Consider the following 23,850-nt stretch of genomic DNA (forward strand, 5'->3'; position numbering starts at 1 on the left):
AGTCATCAGCATTCCTGACTGGCTTAAATGCTTGTCTCTGTTCAAACCGCCCCCAGGTGTCATCACTCCCTGACGTCGCTCACGGACTATAAAAATCATCTTTAATGGAAGACTGGTCCAGAACCCAATGCTCCCGTTACATAATGGGGAAGGTGAGAAAATGAAAGGTTGCTTAACGGAGCGAGAAAGTAATCGCTGGAACTTTGGCAGCAAGAGATTGCTAAAGAGGAAGATTTTTGAGCTCAATATTTAGGCATTTCCCCAAAATCTATAATAATTAGAGGTCTAGAAAGTGCTTTTGCCATTGCCTGTTGGTTTATTCTGTTCCTCCCTTCTTTCCTTTTTCCTTTTTCTTCCCTCTCCCTCCTTTTTTCTTTGTCTTTGGGGACAGTCTCTGTATCCTAAGTTAGCTTGGACTGCCCACTAATTAGTTCAAGCTGACCTGAAACTCAAAGCTACGCTCCTGCCCCAGCCTCCTGAGTGCTGGGATTATAGGCTGCACTAGTGTGCCCAGCTCATCTGCCCACTTTCCGCGTTTGTTTTGTCCGGAGAGAAAACTTTGGCAACTCCTTCTGCACGTGTCCTGAAGCAGGTTAGAGGAAACAATATTTTTGTTCAAGGTGCTTGCCGAGAAGATTACAAGATGATTACAGACAAAGCTGTAATCCCAGCTATTCAGGAAGCCGAGGCAGGAGATGCTCAAGTTCAAGCTGGGCAACTTAATGAGACCTTGTCAAAACGAGGCAGGGAGTTGCTGGGGAGCTGGTTCAGTTCCCAAGCACGAGGACCCGAGTTTGGACCCTAAGAACTCCGGAAGATTCATTGGGGAAGACATCTGATCTTGCCCTCTGATCTCCACACACAGGTTCACATGCACCCTCCTGTACACGTGCTCACAGTCCCATTCACATGTTGCACACTCCCATGGCACATACATGAATTGCTGCTGATACTGGGACAGAAGGGGCCATAAACCCCAGGGAAAACAGAATAATCTGCCCCGGTAATGAGGGACAGATGCTGAAGACCATTGACAAACACAAAATTGGGCTGGAATTAAGTATTGTGTCCGGCATCAGGATCCCGGAGGACATGGTGGTAAGGGAGTGTGGGAGCCAGGAGAATCACAGTTGTTATAAAGTAGTTCTGTCCATCGACCCCCGCACCCCGTGTGCATGTGGGTAGGCTCTTAATGGCTGAGGGAAAGGAGAGGGCTGGAAACATAGCTTTTGGCTGAGTTCATTCAGTTATAGTGAAACTAGATTTCAGCGGGTTAGAAATAGCAGCACTGGTGGCTGCTTGACATTAAGTCTGTCTAGTGAATACTTTGACCGTCCCTCAGATCCTTGCCTTCTTGCCTCAGAGGGCGCTCACTGTGAAGACACCCGCTTGCCTGTTCTGAATCAGGGAGAACATATCTTTGAATTTTTCTAAGGCCTGCCACTTGCTGTCAGGAGAGGAGGGGAGGGTTGGGAGGGGTGGCCAGGTTAGTTTAGGTAAGGGACCAGCACCCCCCTCCCCCGGGACTCTGAAAGGCTTGGTTAGAAGACATCAAAACTCAGCATTTTCTTCAAATGAATGAAATATCTACCGATTGACTGCTCTCTACCCATCAGGAAGCGTCCTAAAAGGCTTTTCGGATGAGGGATTAGAAGTGAAAGGGGACTGGCTGCTAGGCAGCCTGCCTGGTTGTTATTGCTGTGTAGAACTGGGCACGGCGGGGTAAGCCTGTCAAAGAAGCATTTGAGAAGTCTCTGCTGTGAACAAGGACATGTTTTAAAATCGGCATGTGGCTTGAGTTCACTGCAAGGCTGGCAGAAGCTGGACATCTTTCTGCTGTTTGGAAGGGAAAGTGGGTACCTGGTGAAGGGAGACCTCCAGCCTGTCCTAAGGCAGAGGCCTGTACCAGTGCTAAACACATTCCAGGCACCAGGCCTTTTGGGATAGAATCTCAAGGAAGGAGCAACTTGCCTGAAAATGGGTTGTTACACCTATGGCTCAAACCACGCATTGGAAACCTTCCGCCTTCTTAGAAATGACAAGATAGCACTATTTGACCCTAATGTAGAGATGACATAAGATGGCGTTACAGTTTGAATGTGTCTCCTTCAGATGTCACTGGTGGGATCTTATCTCCTTCCCCTCACAAATCCCCTCCTTCCCCTGGTAAAAGAAGTTGCACACATAGCTTTACAGTTTGGATGTAAAATGCTGCCCAGGCTCTTAGTGTGGACACTTGTTTCCAGGGCGCAGCGCTGTTCTGGGGGTTATATAGCCTTTGGGATAGACCCCTAACTGGTGGATGTAGGTGGCGTGGGTAGATCCTGAAGACTTTTCCTCTGGTGCTGGTCTGAGTTCTCTGCCTCCTGATCCGTCATACATGCTGGATGTCATGAGCATGGCCACGCCTTCCATGCTGTGACGATGACCTGGGAATTCCCTACAACCTGAGCTTCCTACTTTAAGTGTTTCTGGCAAGAACTACATCAGAAAAATAGATAACACTCTTGACTTGTTCCACGTGCTGCCTTGGTGCAGGACCCAGTGCTTTCGCCACCCTCCCTAGAGAGAATACAGGAATAAGCACCGACTTGAAAGGAGACAGTTGGTGTTATTGCTCACCAACCCTGCTGGGATCTTGACCTTGGACCCTCTACCCTCCATAACTGTGAAAATAAGTGTCTGGTATTTATTATCAAGCCTGTGGTACTCTGCTGTAGTGTCAGAAGTGGACAAAGTCAGATGGTTCCCATGACTCCTGATGGGGAGAATTTGGTGTTATTTCCACAAAGTCCAGAAGTTTTGGAGGGTAGAGGTAAAGAAATGACACAATATGTGGTTTAATTCTTCGGTTAGGATGTCCAGATGGTGTGAATTTAGGGTTAGAGGACGTTGATGGCAAGGCACAGAAACCCCCTCAGCCTGGTGCAGAGAACACACAGCTTCTTATGAAGCACTGGATGACAGGTGATGGAGAGAGCACAGCCCAGCCTTCCAGGCAGTGTTTGAACGGCTGCCCCGCTCACCTCCTTCTTCAGTCATCTGTATAACAAAAGTTATGCAGGTCCTATAAGGACATTAGAAAATATAGACAGGAATAAAGACAAATGTTCATGGTGGGATTAGAGAGATGGATCAGTGGTTAAGAGCACTGACTGCTTCCTCTTGCAGACATCCTGGGTTCGATTCCTAGCATCCATGCGGTAGCCCACAAACCTCTGAAACTCCAGTTCTAGGGGATCTGATGCTTTCTTTTGGCCTCTGTGGGAACCAGGCATGCATATGGTACACAGACATACTTTCAGGTGTGAGGCTGGAAAAGATTCCATTTCCGTGCTGGAACCTTGTGGGAATTCGAACTTCACCTCCACCCCTGAGGAAAGTCAGGGATCGCTAGGCCCCCTTTAGGGGAAATATTAGCTAATGAAAAAAAAAAAAAACCAAGCTACACAAAACTGCTGACAAGATGCTGACCACCCAACTTCCCCTATCAGCTGAGTAATGATGGATCAATCAGATAGAATTCCAAACAGCCCCTGCGGTTAGCAAAGGGTCAGCAGATGTCTGGAACAGGTACTGTTGCTATCCCCCCCCCCCCCCAGGCAATGACAGCCTATCAGAGAATCACAGCTAAGCTTTATCTAATCTTCAGCCAATTATGATACAGAATAAGTAATTTTATATTTTGAGACTATAATCTTGTGACTGAGTTGTGTTTTTTGTCTTTAGACACCCCTTACAACAATAGGTGGGGTCCTTCTCCATTTGCTGTGCCAGACTGTGAGGCAGAGGACCCGTGCTAGTCCGTACATAATAAATAAAACCTGACTTTTGCATTCGGGAGTGTGTGTCTCCATGGTGGTCTTCTTGGGGGGGGGGTCTCAGGACTTAGGCACAACATAGGCAAACACCCATACACATAAAATCAATAAAAATATTTAAAAAATATTTCTGGGTTATCTTCCTCTCATCTTTTCTGCCCTTAAACTAGGTATAGTTCTGAGTTTTGAACTAGTCTCTCCCCCAGATAACAGTATCTTCTGAGATGCTGTTTTAATGGTTTCAGTGCATTCTTGTAGGTGCCTGGAACACACATTCCTACAGCTAGACACCTCACCAGGAGTCAAAGGCATGAAAGCCTGGAAAGTTTTCTTGGTGTTGAGATCAAGACGCCAACATGGTCGAATCAGTATGCGTTTCTACAGAAAGGCCCTTGGAGTCTCTGCCACGCCTTACAGCCACTTCCTCATCGCTGTCAGTTGGATACCTGGAGATACTGTTCATTCATTGAACGCTTGAAGGTCCTTCAGTTGGTATAAGATCAACTGTGAAATTCTGGCATGTTCAAAGAGCTTTGAGAAGCAGAGCGCTGAGGAGACATTCTGACTCCAAGACGCAGGATGTGGTGATTATGTGCCGATCTCCTGGTTGCTCGGTCTCCGTTTCCCATCTCTTTTTTCTTTCTTACTTGGATACTCATCTAAGTGATTATTGGGGTTGAGTTTATACCCTGTTGATGGAGGAAGGTCATTGGCTAATAAAGGAACTGCCTTGGCCCATTTTATTGGTTAGAAGATAGGTGGGAGGAGAAAACAGAACAGGATACTGGGAGGAAGAGGAAGTGAGCTCAGAGTCTCGACAGCTTTCCTCTCGGGAGCAGATGCCTGAGAGAGACGCCATGCCCCGCTCCCGCTCCGGGGATGAAGCTCCGACCCAGGATGGACATAGGTTAGAATCTTCCTGGTAAGCGCACCTTGGGGTGCCATACACAGATGATTAGAAATGGGCTAAATTAATATGTGAGAATTAGCCTAGAAGAGAATGGGCCAAGCAGTAATTAAATAAATACAGTTTGTATGATGTTATTTCGGGGCATAAGCCGGGCAGGCGGCCTGGGTGCTGGGAATGCAGCCCCGCCGCCCTTATTACTACACCCTGTGTTACATGAGTGATACCACATCTACTGCAAACAAGCCGGGGGGTATGTGGAATTCTCCCCCTCTTTCTGATGTGTGTGTGCGCATGCGCATGCATGCGTGTGTGTGTGTGTGTGTGTGTGTGTGTATGTGTGTGTCTTCCCATGCACGCACGTGTGCAGACCAGAGGTTGACAAAGGGATGTTTTCCTCAATCACGTCTCACTTTCTTTTTTGAGATAGGGTCTCTCACTGAACATGAGCTCACAATTGCAGCTAGGTTTGCTGGCCAGTGGGTCTCAGGACTCACCTGTCTCTACCCACAGTGCTAGGGTCACAGCCCCAGTGTCTATGGGAGACAGAAGCCTGACTTTGATGGACGCTGCTCTCTAAGTAGCAGGATTGTCTCCTGTCCTGAGCACAGGTGAAGCCTGTCTTCATTTTAGATAAAGTTAACCAGGAAGTACGTAACGGCCACATTTGCCAGATGAATTTAGGTTAAACTTCGTGATAAATGGTGCTGTCAAGTTGCAAGACTAATTACTGAAAAGAAATGCAATGTCCAGCATCTTTAGGATTATAAAAAAGACAACATTCCTCCTGTCTGCTCACTTTCTTAGCAGATTGCCCGTGGTGTCCATCACATTCTGGTTGAATGCTTATTCAACAATAAAGCTCTTTACTTTTTCCACTATCTTTGCAGAGAATTTTTTTTCTTTATTTTTATTTCTTTTGGATCTTTCGAGACAGGGTTTCTCCGTAGTTTTTGGTTCCTGTCCTGGAACTAGCTCTTGTAGACCAGGCTGGCCTCGAACTCACAGAGATCCGCCTGCCTCTGCCTCCCGAGTGCTGGGATTAAAGGTGTGCGCCACCACCGCCTGGCGAGAATTTTTTTTCTAAAAACCTCTTAATTTCCATCCATCTTCTTTCCATTTTGCTAAAGTATCTGCTGAAGAATATCTTAGGGCAACCCAGGGGTCGTTCTGACCCATTCCGTATCCTGAGAAGTGGGAACGGAGAAGCAGTCCTCCATGGCTTGCTGGGCATTTCTGTCTGCAGCAGGAAACTTCTGAACAGGCACAGAGGGTACTCACATACCCTCAGACCGGCTTGACACTTCAGACTGAGCAGCAGTGGATTCAGAAGCTGGCGTGGTCCATTTGCCCCGACACTCTTCCTTGATTACAGCATTTTCATCTGTGCTTGCTTTCCCTTCTTCATCTCTTCTTGGTCTCTGTAGGAGTAGAGTAGGCATGACCTCTCACAGGTCCTCAGGGAGGATGGTACCACACATGCCCAGAGCTTCCCTATCCAGCATCCACCACATCAGATGTACCGAGTGAGCTCCCTTTCTGTGGCATGGGACAGCAAGGTCCACAGAGCACAGAGGAGAATCTGTGTTATACAGACACCTCTGAGGACCTAGTTGTCAGCCCTGGGATCAGTCACCACCAGAAGGACATGGCTTTCTGAATGTTACTTGGATCTGATTAGTGAAAGTTCCAGATACAATGTAGCCAGCAACCAGACTGACTCCAGTGTCAGCAGCAAGTATCAACATGGCTTGCTGGCCGGTGTTCCCGGAGGAGATGATGCTGACATCAGCAGGGTTGGTAGTGGCAGCAATGGCTGCAGATTTGCCTGGGAACTTTTCCAATTTGTCATGTAACTGCCACGGCTTTTCTGTTTGTAGAGTTGCTGGTCCGTCTAGAAATCAAGGTTGATGCACTGCTGCAAGGAATTTGGGAACATCCTCCTTCATTTGCAAAACATCGAGGATGCAGGACCTTGTGTGAGCATCTCTTAATGGTTATGATGAAAGTCAGCCACTGCACTGCATAGACCCCTGTCTTGGAGCACAGGAAGGCTGAAAGATCTTCTTGGTTGGGAAAAGGCTGTGGTTTTAATTAACTTTCCCTGCAACATCTACTGGTGGCTTCTGGAATAATTTTTTAAATTACATTTTGTGTATCATTTGTGTGTGTGTGGGGGGGGGCAGCACAACATAAGGCTATAGCGTGTTAGGCAAGCACGCCAGCACTGAGCCACATTCTTGGACCACCCTACCTCCCTGTCCCCCATTAGATAGACAATGTAACCCAGGCTGGCCTCGAACTCACTTAGCCTCCCATGTATTAGAATGACAGATGTGTGTCAGCACATCCTGGTGAATAGACCTTGATGTGGTCAGAATGTGACACATAGCTGGAGCCGAGGTGCCCAAGACAAAGAGTCTGTGAGGGTGAGAATACTTCTTTGGGTAGCAGCAACTTTTCCCTTCATAGGTGATGTGTTTTCTCGTTTAACACACAAGGCTTTGCTGCCTGGGCACCCGTGAAACGCTAGGAAGAGGGTCCCAGAAAGGGCAGAGGAAGTGGATTAAACGACACGTATTTTCCTCTGACGCGTGAGTGCTGGCAAAAGAGAGTTTTGGAAAACAGCCTTGTTCTCCACCCTCCGTGCAGCCGTGACCCAGTCTGTAGTCAAGATACACTGACCTGCCAGGGAGACACACGCCAGGCCCCACCCTGGGAACTGTCTGCAGTCTGAGTGGAGGGGAATCTTAGGGCTCCTGGCTTCCATTCCTATGAGACAACTTCCAGAGGTGACAAAGTGTCCAGAAATAGCAGCAACCCTCTTGAGCCTTGTGTCCTTCTGAACTCTGGCAGCCTTCCATTCCCTCCTCTGTTCTCTCGGCCATGAGTCTAGAGGACGTGAGGGGATTTGTCTCTTCATCTGAGGGTCTCCCTGGGCTCTCTTTTCCTCATTTCAGGATTTCTTCCTGATCCTAAGCATTCTGGGAGGGAAGCCATCTGCCTTGAATGAATCGAGAGAGAACTTGTTCACATTCCTGACATTCGTACCCACTAGTGCCAACAATTGAGAGACTGAAATTTTAAAGAGATTTCAGAGTTTGGAGAAACTTCGGAGTTTTAGAGAGATTCTGGATGCTTTCAAGACTTTGAGCATTTTTTTTTAAAGACTAAATTTTTAAAGTGGTTTCTTTTTTCTTTTTTAAGACAGGGTTTCTCTGTGTAACATCCTTGACTGTCTTCATACTCACTTTGTAAACCAGGCTGGCCTCAAACTCACAGAGACCCACCTGTCTCTGCCTCCTGAGTGCTGGGATTAAAGGCGTGCACCACAAAGAGCTTTCTTGCTATGTCATCCCAAAATATAAGAAAGGACAAGCGTGCACAAGTCCGTAAATGGAGGATGGAGAAGACGCACCCTTGCCCGGGAGCCTGTTTTGGAACAACCTCCTCCTGTGACAATGGTAGGAAGACATGCAGCAGAATGGAGCCCTGGTGACCTGGTCACCTCAGAAAGGTCGACTGCTTGACGCTGTCCCTCGTGAGCTGTGAGACACGGCTGAGTCCACGTGAGCCATCGTGCTGATTTACCAGACCTCCTGCAGCTCCCCGGTCTCACGTGCCCCGTTTATTGAAGAGATTCACTGTGAAAGCAGCCTTTTCATTTTCAGTAAAACGTTAAATCGTCGTTTCAAGAAGGCTAAATTTTGATTAGAGAAAGAAGTCACACCGCTTGCTTTCCTCAAGTGGCTGACAGATCGTCCCTACAGATGGCCTCATCTGACACAGATTTTCCTCCACGGCTTTGAAATGTCACCTTTAAAATAACGTACGGAATTTTCATATGCACTTGAGTTTATTATGTGTTTTAATGTCTTTTGTCTGTTTTCCAATTTTCATGTTTTCTTTGAAATAATTATTATTGTAGTTTCACCATTTGTTTTAGTGTTTCTTAGTCTCAGCTTACCTACACTGTTTTTCTCTTTTCTTCTAGAAATTTCTTTGGTTCTTTGCAGATATTCGTTTAGGAAATAAAAATAGCAGCACTAACACTCACGTCTGTGCTCTGTGCCAGGTGCTGCCAGAAAGTTCCATGTGTTAATTAATTCAGTCTTTATTACAAGAGCTTTTACTAATTCTGCTAGGCATCTGAGGAGATTGGTAGTGATGGTTGTGAGGCTGGTGAAAAAGAAAGACACAGTGGGCTGGAGAGATGGCTCAGCAGTTAGGAGGACCTGGGTTTGAGGCCCAGTACCCACACAGCAGTCTCAGCCATCTCTAACTCCAGTTCCAGAGGATCCAATTCTTCTGGTCTCTGGGGGCACTGGGCACACACAGGCTGCACAGACACATGCATGCAGGCCAAATGCTCATGTACATAAAATAAAATTAAATAAAATAGAAAATAAAGACAGACTGGACAAGGGAGACAGCAACCTGGAGACAGCACAGACTTTATTGTGGAAGAGCCCTGCCCAGGGGCAGCAGAGTGCCCGCCATCTATTTCCAAGTGGACAGAGAGGAGAAAGGGGACTGGGAAGCAACTTTTTTAGTCCAACCAGGGAAGTAAAACGAGTAGTCAATTATAGAAGAATGTCAGGTACTCATAAAAACTCATTACCGGAAAGGGAGATTCTAGAAAAACAAGTTACTAGTTGTGGGAGCCAAATTACTTGAGTGCGAGGAACTGTCATTGTTTAAGCAAAGTGGAGGAACTTTACCCAGCGTGTGACCATGGCTCCCCAGGGCAAGGCAGCCACCTAAGTTTGTCCAGCAGGACTCAGACTTACTTTCTCGTTTTGTTTTTTCTTTTTGCTCTCCCTCAGCAGTACTGGAGACCGAACCTATGACCTCATGCATGAGAAGCGAGGGCTACGGCTTTATAGTTCTTTCTATTTTGAGTAGGACTGTACCATATGGGTGCTGGGACTCAAACGTGTCCCCCCTCTGCAAGGCCAGCACCTGCTCTAAACCACCAAGCCATCTCTCTCTAGTGGCCATTCAAATCTTTGTATCTCGTACAGTTTTCTCTTGGTTTGTTTGCATTGTTGTGGGAGAGCTTGTCATTGTCCTCTAGGCTTTTAAATGGATCATGTATACTTCTTATCAAGAGCATTCCTGCCCAGTTACATTGGTTTTTATTGCTATTATGAGCGAAAAATATTTTCTTTCATCATTATTATTTTTTTTAAACCATAGTTACTATTTGATTAGAGGCAAACCTCTTTTATGCTAATTTCCCAATCTGCCACCTCACTAAAGTCTCAACTTGTTACTAGAGACATTTGTCCATCCTTCCCAATTCCAGGAGCTTGCTCACAGTAGCCACACATTATGATGACAAGACCTCCTTTGTGTTGAGTCTGCCATTCTGTCCTCTTCTCTGCTTGGACTAGGGAAGGCATTTAGAACTGTGGTAGGTCCCGTGGCCGTAATGAATGCCCTTGCTTGGTCCTTCCCGTAAAGGTAGCACTATTCAGCATGGTACTGTGGGTGATAGCGAGGAAACATCTATGTTTACCGTCTTACTAAACAGTAAGTAAACCCAGGTATGGATTTTGCCAAATACCGTTTTCTTATTTACCCCTTCAAACATGTGAATTACAGTATATTTCCTAATATTGAACCAATTAGTTAATAACACGATTTTACTGGCGGTTAGGCCTGTTCTAATAGTTAACTTAGAAATGAACGGCTGGGCTGCAGAGTGTTCTCCCCTCTGCCCTATTAGCAGCTTCAGGACAGAGATTTTGCCAAGAGACTCATTAGTATGAGCCAGTGAGTGGTTCACTACCGCAGTGGACAGAGCCAGCCTTTGACAGTGGCCAGGGCATCCTCGAGGGGCGGAGCTCCAGCTCAGCAAAAGGACCGGTAGGGTGGAAAGAAGCCTACAAGATGGGAGAAAGTATTCAAAAAGCATACGCCAGACAAGGGGCTAGCATCTAGGACACTCTAGTGATTCAACTCAGTGGAAAAAACAACCCAAACAAGCTGAATTTAAAGTGGACTAGAAACCTTCACCCGTTACTTGTCTTTGTCTCTGCCCAAATCCTTGATACAAACACTAAAAGAAAGGAAGGCTTAGCGAGCTCCCGGCTTCAGATGCGAGAGGCAGCTCGTTGCTTACCCAGTGTGTTTCATGCAGGCCCAGGAATCAGAACAAGGGACAGGGAGATGCTGGTCCTCAGTTAGCTGCCCTTGTTTTTCTCTCTTATTCTGCCTGGACCCTGTAGCCTGTCTTTCTCTGTCCTGCCTGCTAGCTTCCAAATCATGACACAGAGACTTATTATTAATTATAAAAGCTTGGTCAATAGCTTAGACTTGTTTCTAACTAGTGCTTATAACTTAAATTAACCCATTTCTTTTAATCTATATTCTTTTACATGGCTTGGTTACCTTTACTTTGTAATGTTCAGGCTTCTTGTTCTGCATCCTTGCTGGCTCTGCCCTTCTTCTCAGTGCTCTCTGTGTCTGGAATTCTTCCCGAGCTATTGGCCATTCAGCTTTTTATTAAACCCATCAAAGTGATCTATCTTTATACAGTGTAATCAAATTTCCTGCAACAGGACTCTAAGCCAATGGTGTGGTGCTGCCCACACTCAGAATGTGCCCCCCCCCCCAGTTAATCCTATCTGAAAACACCCTCACAGACACACCTAGAGTGTGCCTCACCAAACTCCTAGGTGATTTAAAAGCTAGTCAAGCTAGCAGTACAGACTGACTGTTAAAAAAGCTTAATAAACATTTCCCCAAAGAAGACACACAGTATCCAGGAGGGCATATGAAACAGTGCCAACATCACTATCCGTCCAGGAAATGAAACTAAAAACCATAGTGAGGCAGAAGGGGTATTACAAGAAATCCCCAAAGATAAAGATTGATGAGGATATCAAGAAAAGGAAACTCGAAAGCTTTGCTGATAGGAACATAAGTTAGTATAGCTGTTGCGGGAAAGTGTGAAGGTGCCACAAAGAGATTAGACTAGACCTCTGGCCAGCAACCTCAGCACTGTGTATCCATCCTAAGGCAAGGAAAACAGCGGTCCAAGAGGCTGTGGAATTCCCACGCTGCTGCACTCACAGTGGCCAAGCCACAGCACACGTGAGTGTCTGTCAGTGAACAGGGAAGAAAGCAAGCATGGTATACATTGTCAATGGGATACTATTCAGCCGAAGAATGAAACCCTGGTATTTATTGTGACATGGGAGAACCTGGAAGATACTATATTAACTAAGATAAATCAGACACAGAAATAAAAAATAATACATGCTCTCACTCACAGGGTCTCAGGAAAACTTGAGTTGTGGAAGCAAAGCAGAAAATGGAGATTACTAAGGGATGAAATGTTGGGTGAAGACATACGTAGGTAGGAGGAACAAAACTGTACTGCAAGATGACCAGAGTTAATGACATCATACTTCAAAGGGGTAGACTGTACTTCAGGGTGACCGGAGCTAAGGGCATCACATTGTAGTCTTGAAAAATGTAAAGAGAAAGTTGTTTGCTTTGCCAAAAGAAAAAAACCTATACAGTACAATGTATTTGTTAATTAGCAACATTACCATCCCACAATGTATTTCAAAATACTGTGTTCTATATGATAAGATCACATGATTATCTATACATTTAAAGCTATTCAAATAAAAAATCTCCAGAGTGTTAGACTTTGATGTATAACATTTAAGTTATCATTGCTGAACTGGGCGTGGTGACGCACAGCTCTAATCCCCGGGCAGTCAGGAGGATCTCTGTGGTTTGAAGGCTAGCCTAGTCTACACGGTGAATTCTACTAGAGCCGGGACTACACAGAGAGTCTGAGAACGAAGTCTTTTTTTTTTTTTTTTTAAATAGGGGTATTTAAACTCATCACTACAATCCACACTTACATAGTTCATTTGTGTAGCTCTTTGAGCTTTGGCAACTTTTATCTATGGAATCATAGCCTCAACTAAGACAGAGACTAGCCCCACCCCAAGAGGGTTCCTGCGGACTTTGCCTCACTCTGTACTCAGCTCCAGGCCACCACTGTCTGCTTCTTATCACCATGCTTCCTAGACTTTTTCTTTGTTTGTTTGTTTTTCAAGACAGGGTTTCTCTGTAGCTTTGGGAACCTGTCCTGGAACTAGCTCTTGTAGACCAGGCTGGCCTCGAACTCACAGAGATCCGCTTGCCTCTGCCTCCCGAGTTCTGAGATTAAAGGTATGCACCACCACCGCCCAGATCAAGACTTTTTAATAATGATGTGTAGAGTTTGTAACAACTTTTTACTTTCCCAGCCTTTTTTCTGAGATTTATCCATAGCGTTTTGTATTATTTCGTACTTTTGCTAAATTGCACAGGAAATTTGAAGAGGGTTGGCAATTCAACAAGGTTTGAGAGTAAAAAGAGAGATCTAATAGGAAGTTCATGAGGTTAATAACTCCATCTCCTCAGAAAATCTTGTTTCGAGTCTGTGCCTCTGCTCCTCAGAGAATGCCTGTTTTCCTGGGATCCAGGGAAACAATGAGCCTTGCTTGGGAGTGGGTGTGGGGTGGTGCAACAGCAGCCCCCACAGGCAGCAGCCTGGCTCCTTTCTTCGGTTTCTGCATCCTCTCCAGGGTCTGTGCTTCCTTTGTTTTTCTCTCTGTCCTCACCCTCCTCTAGTGAGTCTGGTTTACAGAAGTCTGGTTTTGGCTCTGCTGATGGGGGCTTATATGTTTTTAAATAATGTCTTAGGGCTCTTTCGGTTTCTCGGGCTTAGCGATGAAAGAGATCTGAGCGTCACAGTTGCTACACGCCTTCCTAAGCTTTCCTTCTTGCCTTTTCTACCTCACAGCTTTTGCTGATGAGCCGTCAGAGTTTGGCAGTAAACTGTTGCTTTGTACAGAATGGAGACTGGTCTATCTACAGCAGCCATCCTTACAGTTCTGGATGAGTGAGCATATGGCAAACCAAAGTAAAAGAATACATAACAAGTTGCAGGTAGATAGCTAAACTAATGGGTGCTCAAAACGTCTAGCAGAAATCCACCGGGGAAGATGAGGCAGCCATCCGGAGTCCCTGAGAGAGTCCAGGCAGAGCCAGGTACCCTCTGCTGAGCTTCACAAGTAAAAGAACAAATAGAACAGAGATGATGTCATCAAAGTGGGCTCTCACAACATCCGGCCCACAGCACCCGGGGAAACTGAGGCTGACCACCTCTTCCCACAGAGCTTTTTCTCCATGGATGAGCTTTCCCTGGCTGAACTTCTGGCTCCTTTCTTCCGCTGCAGGCACTTTCAGCTTTTTTTTTTCTTCTCCCTCTTGAGCTGTTTTGTGTTTCTCTTCCTTCCCCATCACAGAGTTGGAAGGGTAGCCCATCCCCAGACAAGAGGAGTCAGAGGGCACTCTGAGACACACATGCTTGGGTCTGAAGCGGGAGGGAGAGCGCAGGCCGCCTTCCACAGCCAGCTTCTGGGGGAACTCGGGAGCACGTGGTAATTTAACAACATAATGTGCAACTCTTACTATGGAAAGAAGTTGGAGAGTTGCATTGTTTTCAGAGAAAACTAAGAAAGTTTTAAAGACTCTAATGTTTAATGGGCAAACTTTCTCCTTTCCTAAACTGTTCAGTCTTCCATCCTGTCTTTCCGGGCTAGGGGGAAAGCCTTGCCATTCCCTTGGGTCTGAGGCACTGGTATCCTTGATGTGGTTGGTCATGCTAATGTCAACAATACACATTCTCTCAGGATTTCAGGGGTCCCCAAAGTCTGCTTATTATTTATTCTAGTCTGCTTATTATTTATTCTTTGCATAATGTATAAATAACTTCTGCAGTAGTGGGGATTGAGCCCATGGCCTTGAGCATGGCAGGCAAGCCCTCCACCACTGATTACAGCTCAGCCCTCATTTTGCTTTGTATTTTGAAACAGGCTGTCCTTGATCTTACTCTGAAGCCCACATAAAACTTGAACTTGAGATCCTCTGCCTCACCCTCCAGAATGTATGCCCAGGCTCAGCTGGGGTGTGTGTGTGTGTGTGTGTGTGTGTGTGTGTATGTGTGTGTGTGTATGTGTGTGTGTGTGTGTGTGTGTGTATGTGTGTGTGTGTGCATGTATGTATGTGCAGGCATACAGTATGTATGTTATGTGAGGGGTCAAAGAATGACTTTCAGAAGGAAGTTGTTTCTCCGCTTCCACCTTGTCGAGGGAGGGTCTCTCTTACTGTGAGTGCTGCTGTGCTGTGTACTCTAGGTTAGCTGGCCTCCAGCTTCTGGGCCAGTCTCCTGTCTCTGCCTCCCATCTTGCCATAGATGTTGCTGGGATCACAGATGGGTGTCCCCGTGCCCAGCTGTCTGTGGGTCTCAACCATCACAGCCAGGTTACGGGGTTTGTGCAGCCAGCACCCCTCCCTGCTGTGAATCTCTCCAGCTCTCCATTTCCTTTTGAGTAAAGCAAAGCAGCATTCCTGCAGGATGTCTGTGGCATGGGCCCCCCACCCCGCCTTTTTTCTAGAGTGGGACATCCAGACTTTTTATTGTTCTTTTTAGGGCACAGTTTTTCTGTGTTGCCCCGGAAGGCCTTGGTCTCCTGTGTGCCAGGATTACAGGTATACCCCACCATACCCGGCTGTAGCTTTTTAAAAACACAACATTGAAATGTGCAATTAGAGTCCCATTTTGGCACAGACTGCTCTGTTATGCCTTTGATCACGGCTTCCAGTCTGTTCTTCCTCAGGAGAGAGCCTGGCTCTCTGGCTTTGCTTTCAGGTCTCTGTGATTTTTATCTCTTGCAGCTCCTCTCTCATCTTTTCATCGCTATTGTTTTTTTCTGCCTCTGAGAACCAAGGTGTGAATTTGACCCAGTGTTAGGGTGTGAAATAAGCGAGGGCCTTAATGACATTCCAGACCCTGATGGGTGTCTGGGACAACAGCCTGAGCTGGAATCGCAAGTCTGACCTGTCAGGGTGACACAGGGGACAGGTCTGAACAAGTGTTCTTCCTGATACAAGGCCCCAGGGCTTCCTGGAGGAGTCCGCATACCTCCTTGTCCATGGGAGGAAGGCCTCCGAGGTCAGGTTTGCTGGACCAGTGAGGACAGGTAGGAGTATTTCAACCCAACCTCTAGCTTTTCTGCTCCTCCCCCACTTCTCTGGGGCCACATCACCTGCCTCTCTGTTCTTGCTGCTCCGTTCTCCTGGCTGTTGGAAAGCTCACTGTCCTTTTGTCTTATCCTCTTCAGAATGGGGTCCCATGAGAGCCAAGACGCCACTTGTTGGATTTGCTCGGCCAGCTTTCTTGAAGCGCATGAAGCTAGCTGTCTTACTTAGGGCTACTATTGCTGTCAAGAGACACTATGACTACAGCAACTCTTGTAAAGAAAACATTCGATTGGGGGTGGCTCACAGTTTAGGAGGTTCCGTCCATCAGCATCGTGAAGGGGAGAACGGTGGCTTGGTGGTCCTGGAGCTGAAAGTGCTACATCTTGCAGGCAAGATGACAGTCACACTGACAGAATCTTGAATTAACAACAGCCACAAAGCTGGTGCCCCTGCAGTGACACACTTGCTACAAGGCCACACCTCCCAGTGGTGCCCCTCCCTATGGGGACCATTTTCTTTCAAAACACCACACTAGTGGAGGAGCTGTAACTGTGTGAGACCTCCGCAGGGTGTGTGCAGCCCTTTGGGACCGGAGTTGCTGTGAGGCTCACGCTGACACACGCTAGCACGTGCCTTTCTGCTTAGTCTATTTCGGTCCTGCCAGGCATCCTAGGTGAGCAGTCATGTGTGGTGTGGCCGTGGGGATGTCTGCACACACTGTGGCATGGCCGTGGGGATGTCTGCACACACTGTGGCGTGGCTGCGGGGATGTCTGCACACACTGTGGCGTGGCTGTGGGGATGTCTGCACACACTGCTGTGTGGCTGTGGGAATGTTTGCACACACTGCGGCATGGCCATGGGGCTATTCTACTGAAGGATATGATTAATTTGCTTTATTTCTCCCCCAAAGTCTCTGGCAACCCATATTTCCACCAAGAATGTCTGGGTTGTGCCTTTGACATAATATCTAAAAAAATCATCATCAGACCCAAAGTTACCTAGATTTCATTTGTTTGTTTGTTTCTGTTTTCCTCAAATAGATTAAAAAATTGGGGGGTGGGGAATTTTTTTTTGTTGTTGTTGTTGTTTTTCGAGACAGGTTTCTCTGTGGTTTTGGAGCCTGTCCCGAAACTAGCTCTTGAAGACCAGGCTGGCCTTGAACTCACAGAGATCTGCCTGCCTCTGCCTCCTGAGTGCTGGGATTAAAGGCGTGCGCCACCACTGCCCGGCTTGCGGGGAGGGGGAATTTTAAATTCTAACTATTTGCATGAATGTATATCTCTTTACATGTGGGTTCCATTGGAGGCCAGAAGAGGGTGTCACATACCCCAGGGCTGGAGTTACAGGCAGTTGTGGGCTGTTAGATATGGGTACCGGGAGTGGAACTCAGGTCCTCTGAAGAGCAGCAAATGCTCTAACCACAGAGTCATCTTTCCAGCCCTCCCTAAAAGCCCTCCTCTTAAAACTTTGGTTTTATATTTAGGTCTATAATTCATGTTGAGCTAACTTCTGTGTACCGTGGACACCTGGCCACATTATTTTCTTTTGTGGCAAAGGTTAGCCATTCTCCTGACTGTGCTTCCGCCCTTGTCAAATGTCAGTACACTGTCCGTGGTCTGTCCTCGCAATCCTGTTCTTCACTCTATCTGTTCCTCCTCTGACATTGGTTATGCGTGCAGGCTCACTGGCCCAGCAGCTCCAGAGATTTTCCCCTCTGAACCTCCTGTCTGTGTGTAAGAACACTGGGGTTATATAATCACGGCCTATCTTATGCTGCGTTCCATGGGTTCCGAGGATTTGAACTCAGGATTGTTTGCGGCAAATGCTTTTTCTCTGATTTCTAGGCTTTCATCATAAAGGAGTTGAAAATTGTTGAATGCTTTCTGCTTTTATGGTAACTATCATGTGACTTTTCCTATCTACCTGGTAGTATAATAAATAACATGATTTACAAATATTGAACTAATTTTACATTACTATAAAAAGCCTCCTTTGACTATCTAGTGTTTTTTAGAATTATTTTTATTATTTTAATTATGTGTATGTGTGTGGGGGGGTATACACACATGCATGTAAGTACCCAGAGGTCAGAGGTATCAGATCCCCCTGGAACTGGAGTTACAGAGAGTTGTGAGCTACTTGATATGAGTGCTGGGAACTGAACTCAGGCCCTCTGGAAGAGCAGTATGTGCTCTTAACCATTGATCCATCTCCCAAAGCCCAACAATACACTATGTAGTATTTCTGGTCCCAGCTAACATCTGTCTCTCAATCTATAACTGTATTTATGTCGACAGAGTTTACATAGTCCCTCCTGGTCCTGCAGCCATTTAGTACCAAAGAAACACACAGAGGCTTATAACAATTATAAACTATCAACTCAGGATTATTATTAACTAACTCTTACAACTTAAATTAACCCATAATTCTATATTAGCCACATGGCTTGTTACCTTTTATCAGCGAGACATTCTCATCTTGCTTCCTCTGTGTCTGACTGGTGACTGCAGACTGAGCCTTTCCTCTTCCCAGAATTCTCCTAGTCTGGTATCCCTGCCTAGACTTCCTGCGTGGCTACTGGCCAATCAGCGTTTTATTAAACCAATACAAGTGACAAATGTTTACAGCGTACAAGAGCATTAGCCCATAGCATATTTATATGCATTTTTTATTTTTATTTTTTGAAACAGACCTTGCTGTGTAGTAAGACTCCCTGGACCGTACTACGTAGCTCAGGCTGGCATGGGTTCTCTCCTCTCACACTCGACTGTGCCCAGTTTGTTTTTAATGTTTTAAATGTTTACTTATTGGGTGTGGGAGGGAAGTCAGTGAACAACTTGAGGAAGTTGGTGGGGGTCTGTGGTGTGAAGCCACACAAGCTCGCCCCCTTCCGTCACAGCAGTGACCCTTCCAGGCAGAGCGAGGGCGAGGGCGAGTCACTCCCATCCTGGCTTGTATTCAGACGTCTGCAGTTCACCAAGTCAATAATGGAAGTGCCTGCTCTTGCTGTGCACATTGATCCTAATGACTTGCAATCTGGGTGAGAAAGCCCCGAGAGCTACATCGCTGAGGCCCTGGTGTCTTTCTAAAAGACATCAGGAAACTGCTTATCCCGTGACCTCGGGTGTCTGGTGGTTCTGAGAAGTTAATTGTCTTCGATTTGTGCAGCTTTTTCCTTCGACAAGCCTTCTTTCACTGGAGCTCCTGGTTCTCGAGACATTGCTGGGATGGATAAAAGCTGTTTACCGTCAGACCAGGGAACTTTCCGTACATGTTTCTTGGTTGCACACCAGTGATGGTGAGTGAGCTAGGGCCTTCTCCAGCCACTTAAGCCCTGGGCTCTGTGTTCTTCCTCTTTTCTTAAAAGCACGGAAATATCAACCAACAGGTGAGTGTTAATTAAGCGAGCCTCAGGATTTTGCTTGGTGAGTGAGGGCAAGGAAGGGTAAGGTTGTGTGAATGTCAGTATTTCACCCGTGGTGAATAAACAAAACAAAACAAGACCTCCAAGCTCAGTAAGTCAGTGAGGGAGGGAGGGAGAACAGGTGAAAGGAGAGCCAGATGTGGCATGGCCTGGAATCCCAGTACGATGGCTGTGAGCTGTGAGTCTGAGGCTAGCCCAGGCTAAGTAGTGAGTGTCAAGCCAGGGCTGCAGGGTGAGACCCTGCTCTGTCCCAGAGAGGGGGGAGAGAGAGAGAGAGAGAGAGAGAGAGAGAGAGAACAGAAAAGATAAGCTTGCGATCCTAGATACTGAGGAGATTGAGATAGGTGGGTCGTGAGTTCAAGTTCAAGGCCTGTCTGGGCTACACACTAGCATGAGCAAGAGACACTTAGTACAATAGAAAAGCAAAAGGCCTTTGGGAATATAGCTCAGTGGTAGGGTGCTTGCCTGGCATATACAAGGTCCCAGGCTCCACAAAACAAAAACCATGAACAAGCAAGCCTGATATCCCTAGAACCACACAATGCACACAAGCTCACACGCACTCATACCCCCACGTTAACTTGTGATGTACTGAGCATTCAGACCCCTTTCCCTGCCATTATTTCCTTAGTAGCTGAGTATAACAACTATTTTCATTATATTAGGTATGAATAATTCAGAGGTGATCTGAACTATACAGAAGGTTGTACAGTACTTACATACACACACTATGCCATTTATATAAGGGACTGAGCACATGTGGTCATGACGTCTGTCTGTGTGGAAGGACCCTGAAATGAATCTACCCAGGGATGAGTGTACTGTCCTGCAGAAGCCCGACTTTGACACAAAAACTCACTCTTTAGCTGATGTCCCAAAGTTTCCACAAAGAGGCCGAGTTCCTATTTTGCTGTTGTTTTGCTCGTTTTGAGACAGGGTTTCTCTGTGTAGTCCTGGGGGTCCCAGATTCACTCTGTAGAGTCCCTGTTTTTGTTCTTCCCTCTCCCGCTCCCCCAGGCAAACCCAGCATTATCCATCACCAACCCACAGCCTGCTTTCCCTTGTTCCTTCTCAGCCCTTTGTGTGCCTGGTGACCCTGGAGTGCTGACCTGGGTGACCTCTAACTAAACTGATTAGCCATTCTGGGGGCTGAGCCCAAGTGAGGAACACTCAGTTGAGTATTAGAGGTGAGGAATCCAAGTCCCTTTCTGGTATCTCTAGCAGGAAGTTATCCTTTTCTCCTCAACAAGACACATAACATCTCTGACACAGAAATCATTGTGTCACCTCTTCACAGCTGACAACAGGGACATTTCCCGTCGGCCTGTCTGCTGCAGTGTGCTTGCTTGTTACATATAGCAACCAGCAAAGTCTATGAGGAGCAAGAAAATGGTTAAAATAAGCCACTGCCTTGGGGTTTTTCTGGTTGTCATGGACACCAAATTTTCTATTGTTAGTAACTCTGGTCTCTATGGTGAGCTAACACTTAGAGGGAGAACCTTAGGCAAGAAAGACAATTGGATGTTGAATGAAGGGGGGGGGGTAGGGCAAATTTGGGGAAGACAGACAGATGGGAAATAGCTGAAAGTAAGACATTCCAGTCTCCCCCTCCCCCAGTAAACATTATATTTCAAATTAGTTTGAATCTTGTTTTAGATCCATTCCATCTGTTCCAGTTGAGGCTGTAAGATCATGGTATCTTTACAAATGACCAGGTGCGTGTTAGAGGTGGGGGAGATCTCTCAGGAAGAAGTATGTGGACGCCTGTGCTGGATGGCGAGGGATGTGTTAGCGGAGGCACATGCTCTGCAGCTGGGAAGGGATCCAGGCCATGCCCTATCCTGCCTTGGTGAGGGGCTGAGACTCAGATGGAGCCCTCTAATTCAACTGAGGAAGGAGAAGGCATGTGCGGAACTTGGTCTGCCCTCTGTCTGGCATCTATAGGACTGTCCTTTGCCAACACCAGGTGACGACAGCCTTAGTGTAATGATCTGTTCTGTCTCTTTAAGAGACAAGCCATGCTCACTCCCTCCCTCATCCCAGAAGCAAGCTGATCTTCAGCTTCCAGCCTGAGTCTCTTCCTTTTCTATCTCCTTCTCAAAGAGGCAGCTTCTGTCTCTCCCTTCTCTCTCTCCCCCTCTTTTTCTCTCGTCCTCTCTGCTCTTCTCCCCTTCTCCCTTTCCCCTCCACAATCGACTAAATAAATAACCTCACTCTTCATGGCGTACCTATCCAGCTGTCTCCCGCTTGCTGTATGGCTCCCTGCCTGGGACCAGCTGCCTTCGGGGGACCTGCAGTGTGGTCTCATGGTCCCTGCCCACTGCAACTACTCAGGATCCGCAGCATTTTTATTATCCATTACACTTAGGAAGGGAGTGGTATCTGGCTGGAACTTGGAATAGCCAACAACATGGGCTTAGCTGGCTGTGTTGGTTGAGAGCACAGTTTCCATACAAAACCACATCTATTGCCAATTTTAAGTTTTAGGGGATCTTCAAAAAAAAAAAAAACAACAACGTAAGTTTGGGTAAGCCATTAAAAGCCTCAAAGGACTCATAGGGAGCTATTGGATTCATTCAAAGGAGGAGAAACATAGAGCAGGTATGGTGGAGTTCTAGACGTGAAGCTCTGTTGTTCCCTCCTAGGAAGTCAGGCTGTGATGCACTTCCAGCCCTAATATAATGTTTACTGAGTATTGCTGACCTGAGAAGCTCACCAGAGTGTCAGGGCCTGGACAGTCCTCACTGAGATTTTATTCTATCAGCTTGAGCTCAGTCTCCAGGTCAGCTGATAGTGCCACCAACACCCTTGTCCTCTCCTGGCACCACATGGTTGGTCTTTCTGGTATGGCCACTGCAGAAGACTTAACCCAGTGTACTCAGCCACATCTTAGACAAAACCACACTACCACCAGATTTGACATAGACTGCAGCCAACACAAAGACCAGACCTCCCTTTGTGTAGGGCCAAACTTACTACACAGTCACACAGCAAGTTGGAAACAGAAAGTTAATTCACCCAGGGAAGAAGAAAGGTCCTTTGTCAGGAAGAACACGTGATTCTGTTTTTTTTTTTTTTTTTTTTTTTTTTTTGTCTCTCTTACCTGGCGGGTCAGTCAAATTTATATCAACTGGCCCTCAAGGCTAGGAACTGGGCTACATAGACAGAGCCGGGAATCTCACTATAAGGAGAGCTGTTCCTTATCCACAATCTATACAGCAGGGCTAGCTGGACCTTTCTTTGTAAAAATGAATGAAACAAAAAGGAAGAAGAAGCCAGGTGTGATGACTAATAACTAATATCAGCTGTGAGTTTAAGGCCAGTTTGGGTAACATACAGAGCAGCTTAGGCTATAGACTGAGACTCTGCCTTGAAAATCTTTTGTAACACCCACCCTGAGTCTGGCAGCTAAGAAACTACTTAATAGCTAAGAGATGGGAAGTTGAGATATATGGAAGGGAAGTTTCTTTTGTTGGGGAAAAACAGAAGAAGGGACAATTTTCAAAGTGCTAACGAAGTGTCCTCAGTATCATTAGGGCACGACCTTAAAGAGATGAAGGGTGGAAGCTGTTGCTGGGATAAACACTCTGACCAAAAGCAACTTGAGGAGGAGGGGTTTGCTTTGCCTTCTAGATGATAGTCCATTGTGAAGGAAGGAAGAGCAGGAACACAAGCAGGAACCTGAAGGCAGGAACTGAAGCAGAACCTGGGGGACACCACTTACTGGCTTGCTCTCCAGAGCTTGTTCAGCCTGCTTTCTTAGATGACCCAGGGCCACCTGCCCAAGGGTGTTGCTGCCCACAGTGGGCTGGACACTCCCACATCAATCATTTGTCAAGAAAATGCCCCACAGACTAGTCTACAGGCCAGTATGATGGACCCAATTCCTCAAACTGGGGTTACCACTTCCTAAGTGACCCTAGTTTGTGTCTAATTAATAAAAACAAACCATCAACCTGCAAAACTCAGGAAGCGGAGGCAAGAGAATATGGAGTTTGAGCTCAGGTCATAGCTCTAAACAAAACACTTCTTCGAAAGGCAGTTAAAGAAAGAAAAAGAATAAGACCTGCCTAAAATAAAATCAGTGATTTGGGGAGAAAACCTGAGAACATTTCCCAGAATGTTGAGAAGACTCGATTGCAACTTGCAGATATACCAGGAATGAGATAGAAGCAGCTTTTCTTTGTATTATGTTTATTTACTTATTTAGTGTGTGGAGGTCAGAGGTCAACTTTAACGAGTAGGTTTTCTCCTTCCATCATGTGACTCCCAGGAACTGAACTTAGGCTGTCAGGCTCAGCAGCTGGTGCTGAACCATGAACCATGAACCAGCTGAACCGTACCAAGGACCCTGTCTTGCTCCACCTTCAAGGTGCTTCCCAAGGGCCTGATGAAATTCGTATTGCACTGGGACCTTGTCTGTATGGTCAAGAGCACATAGCAGAAGTAATAAGATGAGCAATAATGTATCACCCTGATTAGGGCATGAAGACACAGTGGGTCTATTTTGGTAACTCTTTCTTTTTGAATAACTCAAGCTTCCAGGTTGCAAGTGACCTGTGGAGAAAGCCTATATGGGAGGGAACTGAGGCCCCCTGACCAACTTCCGTGTGAGAAGCCTGAGTCAGTAAGAGTCCA

General features: G+C 46.4%; 1 pseudogene; it reads right to left on the reverse strand.

Annotated features, from left to right (window-relative positions):
* Positions 1–5,876: 5,876 nt before the first annotated feature.
* Positions 5,877–15,993, reverse strand: LOC121460043 (annotated as a pseudogene).
* Between the last annotated feature and the right edge of the window lie 7,857 nt (positions 15,994–23,850).

This window comes from Microtus oregoni, unplaced genomic scaffold (genome assembly GCF_018167655.1).
Source record: "Microtus oregoni isolate MIOR12 unplaced genomic scaffold, Mior012 000020F_ref0000438, whole genome shotgun sequence".
Lineage (NCBI taxonomy): Eukaryota > Metazoa > Chordata > Mammalia > Rodentia > Cricetidae > Microtus > Microtus oregoni.